This window comes from Ammospiza caudacuta, chromosome 1 (genome assembly GCF_027887145.1).
Source record: "Ammospiza caudacuta isolate bAmmCau1 chromosome 1, bAmmCau1.pri, whole genome shotgun sequence".
Classification (NCBI taxonomy): domain Eukaryota; kingdom Metazoa; phylum Chordata; class Aves; order Passeriformes; family Passerellidae; genus Ammospiza; species Ammospiza caudacuta.
In genome coordinates this window covers 29,344,208-29,356,256 of record NC_080593.1, presented here as the reverse complement: position 1 = coordinate 29,356,256, position 12,049 = coordinate 29,344,208, and the positions used below count along the sequence as shown (strand labels likewise).

The 12,049-nt window shown below is 37.0% G+C and overlaps 1 protein-coding gene across 4 annotated transcripts in view; it reads left to right on the top strand.

Moving 5' to 3' along the window:
- Positions 1-12,049, top strand: part of DGKB (diacylglycerol kinase beta) — a 329,155-nt gene that overhangs the window by 17,723 nt on the left and 299,383 nt on the right. The gene's annotated exons all lie outside the window — the stretch shown is intronic.

Sequence of the window (12,049 nt, the reverse complement as noted above, 5' to 3'; positions counted from 1 at the left end):
GCTGCTTTGGATGCAGCCCAGGATACAGTTGGCTTTCTGGGCTGCAGGTGCACATTGTTGGGTCATGTTGTGCTGCTTGTCCTTGGATATCCCAGGTCTTTCTCCCCATGGCTGCTCTCAATCCATTCTCTGCCCAGCCTGTATTTGTGCTTGGAACTGCCCTGACCTGGCTTTGGGACCTTGTACTTGGTCTGGTTGAACTTTATGAGGTTTGCATGGACTCACCACATAAGCCTTTCAAAGTCCCCCTGGATGTCATTTCTGCCCTCCAGTGAGTAAATCTTATCTCAGTTTCTGCTTTGATAATGCAAGCACAAAACTTCTAATTATGTTGTTGTTATTCCTTGACATTTTTCATCTGTTCCATTGGTCTATCCAGGTTGTAAAGAATGAGCAGAAAAACGAAGTGTGTTTGGGCCCTGGATGTCAGAGTGCAGACGCTGTAGTTTGGGTCAAAAAAGGAATAGGTTCCCCTGGCTGCATAATTCCACTTGCCCAGTTCATTTTAACTCTGGGATTTCTGTCTACAGTCTAAGCAGCTAAGTGTAAACAATAGTACCTCAAATTCTGAATCACAGATTTGTATGGATCACCTGAGAGTGGATCGCCTTTCTTGGTGGTGATTTTTATTTGTTTGCTTTTTCTTCTTGCAGCTGGTAGTAATTTTTTTTTTGGTAAAACACCCCATGTTACATGGCATGCCTCAAATGAGAAAACAGTCTTAATGTCTTAATTTACTGCAAGTATAAGCAAGACCTCTTAATTATAAAAGTTACTTGGGTACAGCAAAATCAGTTCTGTAAATATGCATTGGAACATATAAGCAAGTGTATCCTCTATTTTTGAGAATGGAGAATTTATGAGGCTTTAGATGATCTTTGGTGAAGGTTCTCAGAAGATAAAACTTCTGTTTCGTGAGGAAATATAACTTTATAATTCAAAATACAGCCTTTGGAAAAAGAACTTCTTATGAATTGATTTTTAAATAGCAAATTTAAATAGAATATTTTTCTCTTTCTTTTTTTTTTTTTAGTGACTTGAGTTTACCAAAATGGGATGATGTTAGTAAACTGAGCGACTTACAGATCAGATAACATAGCTGTGATATTCTTGTGATACAAAGAGGGTATAAGTAGAGCAAACTCTCTTAGGCTTATTTCATATGTAGAAGGATTCAATTGTTTATATTTCAATACAGGGCATGTGGAATGGAATGACTCATAAATAACAAATCACTTAATAAACAGATATTCTTCACTGTGAGGCTGGTGAGGCACTGGAACTGGTGTGGCTCTGGAGGCTGCCCAGACAAGTTGTGGATACTCCATCTGTGGGGGTGTTCAAGGGCAGGTTGGATGGGGCTCTGTGAAACCTGGTCTAGTGAAAGGTGTCCCTGCGCTTGCCAGGGGTGTTGGAACTGGATGATCTTTAGGGCCCCTTCCAACCCAAACCATTCTGTGACTCTGATTTCTATGAACGTGTTTTTAAAGTTCACACATTCTCCAGCTGATGGCAGTGAGTTTTACATGCCTGTTGGTAAGAGTAGACAGCACAAGGAACTTTGGAAAATTTCTTTGTTTGAAAACTTCCATGGATCGAATCAGAAAGGTAGAAAAGAGAATATTTCTTAATCCCTAAAAAATCTGCTTTTTAAAAAAATTGTTTTATATTCCTGTCTTGCAAGATTTCAATGGAATTCAAGCTCTGTAATATAAATATTTCATATGCAACCTTTTCATAAAGAATTTAGACCTTTAGTGATAACTTTGTAGGAGTAGATGGAAGAACTGTTACAATAGTTGTGAAGTACATACTGAGCTATACAAAGCAAATGTAAGGTGAAGAGGTTGAAAACCAATTTGAGATGAAATGGGACTTAAAAAGCTTGTTCCCATTCATAATTTACAAGTTTTTTCTTGGTAATTTCTCTTTAGTAATACAAAGCTGTGCATAAATATTGTGTGTAATTTTGCTATATTCAGGATCATATTGAAGTTCTACAGGATCATTTGCTAAACTCTTTTAGTGTTCAGTGCAAAACAAATTTTAAACATTTCTGTTTGAGACACCTTTGTTTTAGTGCGTAGACCTTCAGTTGGCTTAAGGTAGTTACACAGGTATGTTCTAAAAGTTAAGTTTTAGGATCATAAATTTGGAAGCAAGGGAAACAACTAAGAAGGACTTGAACACCTGACTTGCAACGCACCAGTTGTGGTGCATTCATCCCAGTGTTTTGGCTGAGAAATCAACAAAACCAGCAGAAGTGATTGCAGGTTGATGGCAGAAATAGATAGAAATAGTGCAATAGATACAGGTTTGCAATTGTTTACAATTAGTGCTGCTTCTATTCAAGTTAAGAATATAAATTCATGGAGGCAGTACATCTCTAGTTAGTATTACCAGGAATGGTAGTGCTCTTACCTGATACTTCTGTTCTGTGTGGGAGTGGAATCCAAGAGATTTAATCATGTAATTATTCCTCATATAGAAGCACAAATGTAGTGTTATCCAGTTGCCATCCATTTTATTATGCTTTTTTCCTTGTCATTGAAAAGGAATTTTTCAACAATTTAAGCACAGAAACAACAATGAATCATTGAGTTTCTTTTTCTGTTTGTGTATTTATTCTACTTTCCTCACTTTATTACCCTTTTTGATTTCTGGCTTTTCATTAGTTATAATATTCTAATATATAAGCTGTTTTGATGTAAAGCTTAAAAATATATTCGAAATAGACTAAATGTTTCATTCCTCAGTAGATGTATTTATTTATTTACTTTGAAAGAAAAGGAAATGTATAAAACATTATTTATGTTTTGCTTTTTAAAACTCTGTTAAAAATGAATTGCGCAAATATGATTAATGGTTTACATGATGATGTTTATGATTCAGAAGTAAACATATAGATGATTTTTAGTTTGTGGCAAATACAGTAATAGCAAAAAAAGGCAGACCTGCACTGTAAAAGTGTTCCAGCATGAAGAATATTTAGTAATTGTTTGACTCTTGACTACAATTTGTGGATAGGATTAAAACTCCCTTGGGCAAAATTGTGTGGGTCCCCAGGGGAATTGCGGATGATGAGGAAACACAAGCATCAACATTCAGCAAAGTCAGGGGAAATTGTTTCACATTTCAAGCTAAAGTCTTACTGAGCAGGTTCAGATTTTTTAATCCAACAGCTGCACTGTTAAGTGGAGTGGCTCACTGGAGTAAAAAGATTCTTCCCACGTGTTTATCCTGTGTCTCTTTTCAGGTCTATTTAGGTGTGGTTTATTACTGCATCTAAGCAGATTGTTCGCAAGTTTATCAGTCCTGTAGGAAAAAGGAAGTGGAATGTAGCAAAACTGGGCATTTGTCTTCCCAGGCTGGTGAAGACAGGCTATGCTGTTGCCCTCAAGATGTCAGGAGGGGCAAAGTCCCACCAGTGTCCTCCCAGCATGTATTTAGCAGTCTATAGACAGAGCAAGCAAAACTCCACCCAAATTCTGAAGGGCTGTGTGTGTATGTTCCAGACCTCAACAGGATACCAGCTACCCTTTTCTCTGAACCATATAATAATGTGCCATAAGTTAAAATTGATCTTAACCTTCACTTAGCTTGGAGTTTCCTGCATCTGTTCTGAGACCTGAGCAAAGGTTTTTTTCTGAAAGCTTCATGTATTAGAAAATACTTCTTTCTGCCATTCCAACTCTTCTTCTATCTGTAGAGAATCATACATGCAGTTCCAGTGATTTCAGTGTCAAGGACTGCTGTGTAAAAACACAAGCTGAATCTATGGAGAATTAATTGCCACACTTAAAGAGAGAAAATAATTAGGTAGAATTCCAGAGAAAAACATGCTAGAAAAAGAGAACAGAAATGCAGAGACTCTCAAGAGAAAAAATATATTTCAAATGCAAGCCTAATGTAAGCTAGTTCTGACAAAGGATTCCCAAAGGAAAAAGGAGACAGGATCAACTTTTTTTCTTCTTCCCTTTAAGATGGGAAAAGCACTGAGAAACTCAAATTAACAAAAGTAAGCTTTCATATTGAAAATGGAACATCATGGAAAAAGAACACAATTTTGTGTTTTGTGTAAAACAGTTTTGTATATAAAACTGTTTTATACAGTTTTGTATAAAACTTTAATTATGTACCTTTGTCAATTAATAGTGAAATCAGATACCAGTTTTTATTTGTTAAAAATTCTGTGGGAATATTGTCACTTTTAATTTTAAAGGATTCTGAGATAAGTAATACACTGAAGTCAGTAGATGGAGGAGATAAATTTCACTGTTGCTTTCTCATACACCTCTGAAAAAAATCAGAACAGTTAACCATGAAGATGTAGGGTTTTCCTGTCTGAAAGTTGGAGCAATGTGTTAAAGTCTCTACGTGTGTATGTCTGTCTGGGTGGGATGGACAGACAGCCAAACAAATGAAGGACCCTCAGTCAGAAAATGCACTCCCCTCTCTGACCAGATCTTAGTGTGTAGTTCTGCAAATGCTAGTCTCTGTCTCAGTTTACTCAATGGCAGTATATGAACTGCAGGGAAGACATTGAGGATATAAAAAGAGACTCAAGGTGTCTTTATGCTGTAGAAGGATGTGAGGCCAAGCTGCCTTTAAGTGATGGTTTCTGGTATTGAGAACTGAGGACCTGTGACAGCCTGGACTTGTGCATCCCTTGGATGCGTGCACAAGAGGTCAGGCAGAGGTGCAGAGCCTGCTCTGATGCTTGTGGTGCTGAGCCAACTTGGATTTTCCCTTCTTGCTTTGTTTCAGTAAAACTGCTCTCACTCATGCCTCACTCACGCTCTTGTGCATCGCCACGTCTAGTGTCAGTATGGACATGTCGTCAGAGCAAATTCTAGGAACATGCAAATGGCAATGCTCACTGATCCTTCACAAACTTGGATGTTATTGTCCTCTTAGAGCTGAATTTGAACGAGTCAGGAGTTTTCTGGGTGAATAGGGAATTGTACTTTGAGATACTGCTGAAACCACATTGTTTACTTTAGATGCAGATATGTGTCCTTGTAGGCAACTTTTGATAGCTGTCCTTTGGTAACCCATTTGGTATCTCACTATCACTGAACTTTTTTATAGTAAAGCTAATGAATGCATACAGAACCATTTGTAGTTGTCTAGAAGGCCCCACGCTATCCCAGTGGAGAGTGACAGTGCCAGCTATTCATATCCCAGGACTGCAATAAGTTAATCAACTTCTCCATGCAGCCCTCTCCCCAGGGGAAAAAATAAACATGCCACATAATATAAAATAACCTAGCATGAACTTCTCCTATGAAATTCTTTAACCTGCCTGCTAACTTATCTTTGTTCTCTGTACAGATTTCCTATTGATTAAATCAGGTTCGTATTTTCACAAGTTTTTGGTGAGGAATTCCATTGCCCTGTTCCCAGTTTATTTTAAAATTACACAAAGCATTTAAATGAGGACAGCGGTTAACAAATCTTTTCCTCTGGTGCTGTGGAACATTTTTGTCACAAGACTAAAGAACATCTCTTCAAAGACTTATTTCCAAGCATGAAATAGGAATTTCTGCCCCAGGAAACTATGGATCATTGGAATTCTTTCCCAGTTAAAAATTACCCTTTTCAGCTTTGCTCTCCTGTAATGCAATCACCCCTAGAGCACCTAAATATGGAGAGATTAATTAAATCCAATATTTAAACAAAAAAAACCCCTTTAGTTTACTGACAACAAAATTTAAAAAGTTAATTGTTAGGCAGAATTTAGAGGTCGCCCCATGAGAGAGTATTAGAGAAAAGAGGAAGAACGCGTGGCAGATATTAGTCAAAGACCTTAACCTCTGTTTATATGCACTCAGATACTTGTGGTGCTGGTTGTGGGGAGGTCTGTGTAGAGCTCATACCGAGGGAGGCACTTCTGGAGCTGGCTTTCCTGGGGAAGATGGCAGATGCATACTTTGGAAGGCAGAGGCTGCCTCAGGATGTCTAATCCAGGATTTTGGAGGAGTTTCAGAGGATTTATGGAAGTAGTGGTGGGTGATGTGGAAAGAATTGTTTGAGAGACTGATTCATCCTCTCATCAGAGAGATTTATCTAGTGGACAGCCTAATGTGCTGTATTCCACAGAATTTATTATAGATTACATAGATATACCTATAAAATCCAGGGCTTTCTGTTCCAGATTGCTTTTCTCTATTTATTAAAGAGTATCAGTCTAAGCTTTAGTGATTCAGCCTTCTTTTAAAACTTTTAATATTGAAATAGTATGTTTTTTTTTAATTCACCAATTTCAAAATGCTACCAGCTGTCTAGAAATCTTTTTGTCTGAACAGTTTATTTTGTACTTCTGTCCGGGTCAATTTTTTTTCTCTCTTTTTTTCTTTTACCCCTCCTAGTTTTATTATGTTTTTAATTAGTCACTTACAAAATCATAATATTATTCAACGTGATCATTTAGTCATAAAAAATGGTTTCAAATTTTAGTAGCCTATGGAAAAATGTTCTTGTTTAGTCATAAAATATTACGAAGGATGAGTGACTCCTCAACTTTTCTTTTCCAATTTTTACTTTTTAAATCTGTTGTTGTAAAATTTTTACTGAGACGTTTTTAACATTGGGAACAGTTCTATGACTCTCACTTGAAGGAGATTTTTGAATTATGTAGTACTTCTTTCATAAGCATAAAATAAATTCCAGTGGTGTGGTTTTTTTATTATTTTTTTAGTTTATTCAGCTGTATTATTTAAAGAAAGAAAAAAGACTTTATATACTTTTGATGAATCAGCAAAAGTATGTTGTGGTATTTCCTTGTTCCAGATTCTCCTCAGGTTTCATTTATTTCAATATTTCTTTAATTGAAGAAATGCTGAGAAATTTGAATATTGTTCTTCTGACTCAGTAGGTAATTAATGTAACAGCCTGGAAATAGCAAGCCTAACAGTTGCAAAATTTAAGATCAATCAGAAATTGCTTTAAATGAATTCATATGATGAAGTTAAGGTACATGGAGAGTGTCCTGGTTTTGGCTAGGATAGGGTTAGTTTTAAACTTAGTAGCTGGTGCAGAGCTGTGTTTTGGATTTACTATGAGAATGATGCTGATAACAGAGTGTTTAGTTGTTGCTAAGTAGTGCTTAACCAAGTCAAGGACTCTTCAGTTTCCCATGCTCTGCCAGTGAGGAGCTGCACAAGGAGCAGGGAGGGAGCATGGCCAGGGCAGCTGGCCAGAGGGATATTCCAGATCCTGGAATGTCATGCTGAGGGTATAAACTGGGAGGAATTGGCTGATTGCTGCTCAGGAGAGGCTGGTTGCTTCTCAGATGAGCAGTTGTACTGAGCATCACTTGTTTCTCTTGGGTTTTATTCCAAACTCTCCTTTTGGTATCTCCCTTTTTTTAACATTATTTTTCTTAACAACTTTGCTTCAAGTATTAAACTGCTCTTAAATGAGTCCTAACTGTACTCAGGGATGTTGCCATCTGTCATTCTGATTGGTTTTTATCAGTGCTCCATTTTTGTTGCTAATAATTTTTCCCTCTCACAAACTGTAGTATTGGTGAAATATTTTCACAAAGATTCAAGCATTCTGCTTAGCATGCCACAATAGGGTTTGTGCTGCATGTCTTCTTAGTGTTTACTGATATATTCCATATAAATAATTCAAGAAAGAGAATTTGAGTAATTGCTTCTCTGAGGAATACAGTCCATATCTTTTGTATTAAAATTTAAATGGATGCCTTTACATGTCCCAGACTAGTACACCTGGGAATAAAGTAGTCAATAGAACAAATGTGCTTTTGAGTTGTGCTGGTCACTTCTTTAAAGGAAGAGGTTTTCAGCTTGGTACAGAAACTATCACTGATTTCAGTGTGTCAATGTTTGTAGTTTATATTTCAGAATTGTATTAATTTACATCAGTAAACATCTCTTACTAAATTGAAGGAAAAAAGTGTACCACTAAAAAGACTCTATACTAAATTCAGTGCAAAACAAGGGATGTTTTTATGTAAAATATGCAATATATGTAGGAAAAAACTGTTGTGTTTTTTGTGGCTTCATTTTTTTCATTCATGCCATTAATCCGGCAGCAATTATAAGTAATTATGTTACTTCTGTATTTGAAAGTAAAGAAACCAGAATGGTGATTAGCAGATATTTTGGTAGAATTTCTTGCCCATCAGGCTCTTCATACTTAACTTTAAACCATGAAAATTTGGAGTATTTCTGACAGTAGAGACATTGTTCTCTACAAAGTGTAAAATCAATTGCAGGAACACTTACATATGTCTTGTATACCTGTACATAATGCCTAAATTTCCAGGGAAGAAATTCATCACTGTTAACATGTTTTGGGGTTTTTGGAAGAACAGAGGAAATTTTCAGGCAGACATTTGTGTTACCTGACATGTAAACTTCTCCTCTGGAAAACCCATTATGTCACCCACACTGAAAATCACAGGATCTAACTAACCATGGTGAAAATGGTTATTTTCCCCACTAAAGGAAATACCAAGCACATTCTGTACAGAAGAGTTCTTGATAGGCATAATTGCTGCAGCCTCCATAGCAAGTAGGGTATAAAATATTCTGTGTTATTTATTCCTATGTTTCAGGCAAAAATCATTAATCTGTTCTGTTATGGAAAGCTGGAGTTTCTGTGGAAGGAGACTTGCTATAGCTTCACCCTGTGCCCCTTCACGGAGTAACTGGCAGCTGTTGGACTGGTGTGTGGGGTGGACATTGTGGAAGGGCAGGTGGAAAGCAGAGCATGGCTGAGCGAGTCCAGGAGCCCGTTTCTAGGCTGTTCTAAGTGTTCCTGTTATGGCAAACAGAAATCAGTCCCTTAAGGCATGCATTAAGATGAGTGTTGTGCTTTCACACACGGCAGTGAGGTTGGACCTCCGAGGAAGCTCTCCTGCCTTCCAGGGAGTTGTGTTGGGTTCGGTTGAGAACCTGGACGTGTCTCCATGGCCGAAGTTCGAAGCTGAAATTGGTGTTGTTGATCAGTTTTGTGGGACTGATGTAATTTATTTTGCCCTGAATGCTCTCCGAAAACTCATCTTTCCTTACGGGGAGGACTGGATGAGGTGGAATGAGATTGAGTCGTGAGGTTGGCATATGGGGAATTTGCCTCTGTGGTTTTTTTCCTCCATCATATATTCATTTTTCTTTTGTCAGCCAGGCTTCTGAAGAACAGCTGAGGATTTTGGTGGCATGGGGAATTCCTGGAAATCTAAGTTGGTTAGCAATGTTGGCTGAATGCTAAGTAATTTGATTTGTATAGTTTTTAACAAAGCTTTGCTTCCTAGTTTGGATATGTGGCCTGGTAGGAATCCTGACAGAACACTTAATAAACTCTCAAATCCATAAAGGAAAACATGTTATAAAAAGGAGAGTGAAGTTCTAAGACTTATTATAGTCAGTGGCTAGAGGAGGAAGATTTTTTTTCTAATTCTTTTTGTGATTAAATGAATGGTTTGTTAATGTCATGATTCTAGTTTCTCTTATTTGTAAGGCCTGCTTTGTGTCTGGCTGAGAGGGCTGTGAATCTTGCCTAAGTGTATATTAACAAAATGTATGCACAAATCTGAGTTGCCCAGAATAGGTTGAACTCTTAGAGGATTGCTGGAAAGTTCCTACCTGACGTTGTATGTATTTTAACTGTATCCTGTATTGTATTCTTCAAAGAAATTTATCTCTGCATGAACAGGTCAGATCACTGTGTGTGATCTGTTTAGAGCTGCTGATCTTTATTTTGCCTACCAGAATCCCATTTGATTTTTGTTGTAGTTAAAGATTCTTTTTTTCCCATGTGACAGTATTAATGTTGATACTACTTTCCTCTTCATATACTTATCTATAGGTTTCTCACTGCATAGCCTTCCTGAAGTACTTAAATAGCGCTAAAATAATGTGTAAGGAAGTGAATTTATATTAAACACTTGTGAAAAAGATAATACAAAACAGCTAATACTTTCTTTTACAGAAATTTGGATATTTGAATAGTATATAGGTGATCTTCAGTGTATGCCTTAACAAATAACACAAATATACATTGATGACCTCTGTCATCAACATCTGTATGCTGTTTGTTTTCTTATAACCGTGGTATTATCTACATAAAATGGGAAAATGTCACTGTAAAGGTATAACTGTGAAAAACTGTGTAATGCAGGGATCTTTCCTTGTTTGGGACTCTTTAGCAGAACCTAACAGGAAACTGAAGAAAGGATGTATCTCGAAGGTTATTTTTCCTTTTGGTGAAATCTTCCCCAGTATGTGTCCTTGTATTTCTGCATCACATATACTGAGGTGGAGTCAGGACCTGGCTGCAGTCCAGAGACCAGTGAGCCACCCTCAGAGGACTGCCTAACTCTCCTTTCCTGTTCCCAAATTACACTGGGATTAATTACATTAATTAGATCCAGTCTGTCCCCCACAGGCTTCCCTTTCTAAGGACAGAACTTGCATTTGAGAGTTGTCCAGAATAAAAATGTAACCTTAAATTCTGTTGTAGTTCCATGATAGCTGCTCTCTTAGGCACAAACTACATCATCTTTCCTGTGAGCTGCCATGTCCATACTACTTCTCATTCCATTGCTGCCATCTCATTCAGGACATGTATGTTTTGTTACAACTCTGGTTCTTGGCTGTAGAGCCTGGGTGTCTGTTGTGGGGAAAGTATATCAGAATTGGTAATTTAGATCTATTTTCCCTGTTGATGAACTGTGTAGGCAACAAACTTTGTAGACAGTGGTCAACTAAACGTATTCCTTATGGATGGATTCATGGGACCAGAGTTTACAGCATCATTACCTTGCTAGCTGTAGTAATTCTAGTGGAAAGCTGTTTATCACAAATATACATATTCAATAATCATGATCATCTGTAACTTCACAGTATTCAGCAATGTTAGCTTTTGTAGGTAATAATGCTAATGTAGTTAAGGATGATGTCAATAGTAAAACTGGATGAAATTGTGGTAGAAAATTTTGGTTAAATCAGTTATGCAAATACAATTTAAGAAATCAGTAAAATCTCATCAGTTGCCAAGCTTATAAAATATATATGCCTACTTGAAGATACAAAACTGTCTTCAACACAATTTGTCAACTGCCAGAAATGAAACATCTCTAATTTGATTAAAATGACTCAATTGACCATAGTTGTTTTTTCTTGAGATCAATAAAAGTATTGAAGTTCAGGGGAAAGAAAGATATAAATAGCACATTTAGCTTTTGTAGTTTCTGACCTTTTTCAGGCACTGACATTGATTTAGAGATTTGAGGGCTGATGTGCCTTGTACTTGACTAGTTTTATTCACATTAATGTTTCCTTTTTCATCCCAATCTCCATGCTTCTGTAAATTTTTGCTATTTTTTCAATTATATTATACATTCGATCAGATTCTAGATCTTCCAAATCATCATAGTTTTATTTTTTTAACAGAGGAGATGAAGACCAGAGGAATCTCTTCTGGTACAAATTTTTTAAAGGCAAGGCAGCTGTTATTGTACTTAGACACTTGCTCATGGTATAGTCCATGCATACAAATTATTCACAAGGAAGGGCCTGAGAGCAATGAAAGCTCTGGGACTGAGTTGTCTTCCTTAGTGTCTGCATGAATTTCTTTGTCCAGTGATGAGACTCATAGTTATATAACAGGAGGAAAAAAAAAAAAAAGTGTTGTCTGATTAGGTTAATGTGGGGTTTTTTTAACCCCTGCTTCTGTTCCTCCTAATTTTTTTGTTTTTCCTTTCTTTTCTCTCATGACTCCTATTTCTGTTCTTTCTTAGCTACCAACATCTCCCCCCTTAGCACTCATTCCATTGCTATGTTGGTCTCTTTGGTCTGAATTTTTTGTAATTTAACCCTTATAAATGATACAATGCCAGACATAGGAAGAGATTCCACTTGCAGTCTAAATTTAGCTTTCTAGTCTAAACTGGTCCTCTAGGCAACCTCTGTAATCAGTAAAAGATAAATACCACAGAAGGCAATTCATCATGTTGAAACTGGAAGGATTAATTGCTGCCTGGGCCACCTGTCTCTTTGTGATGATTAAAGGGAGCGCC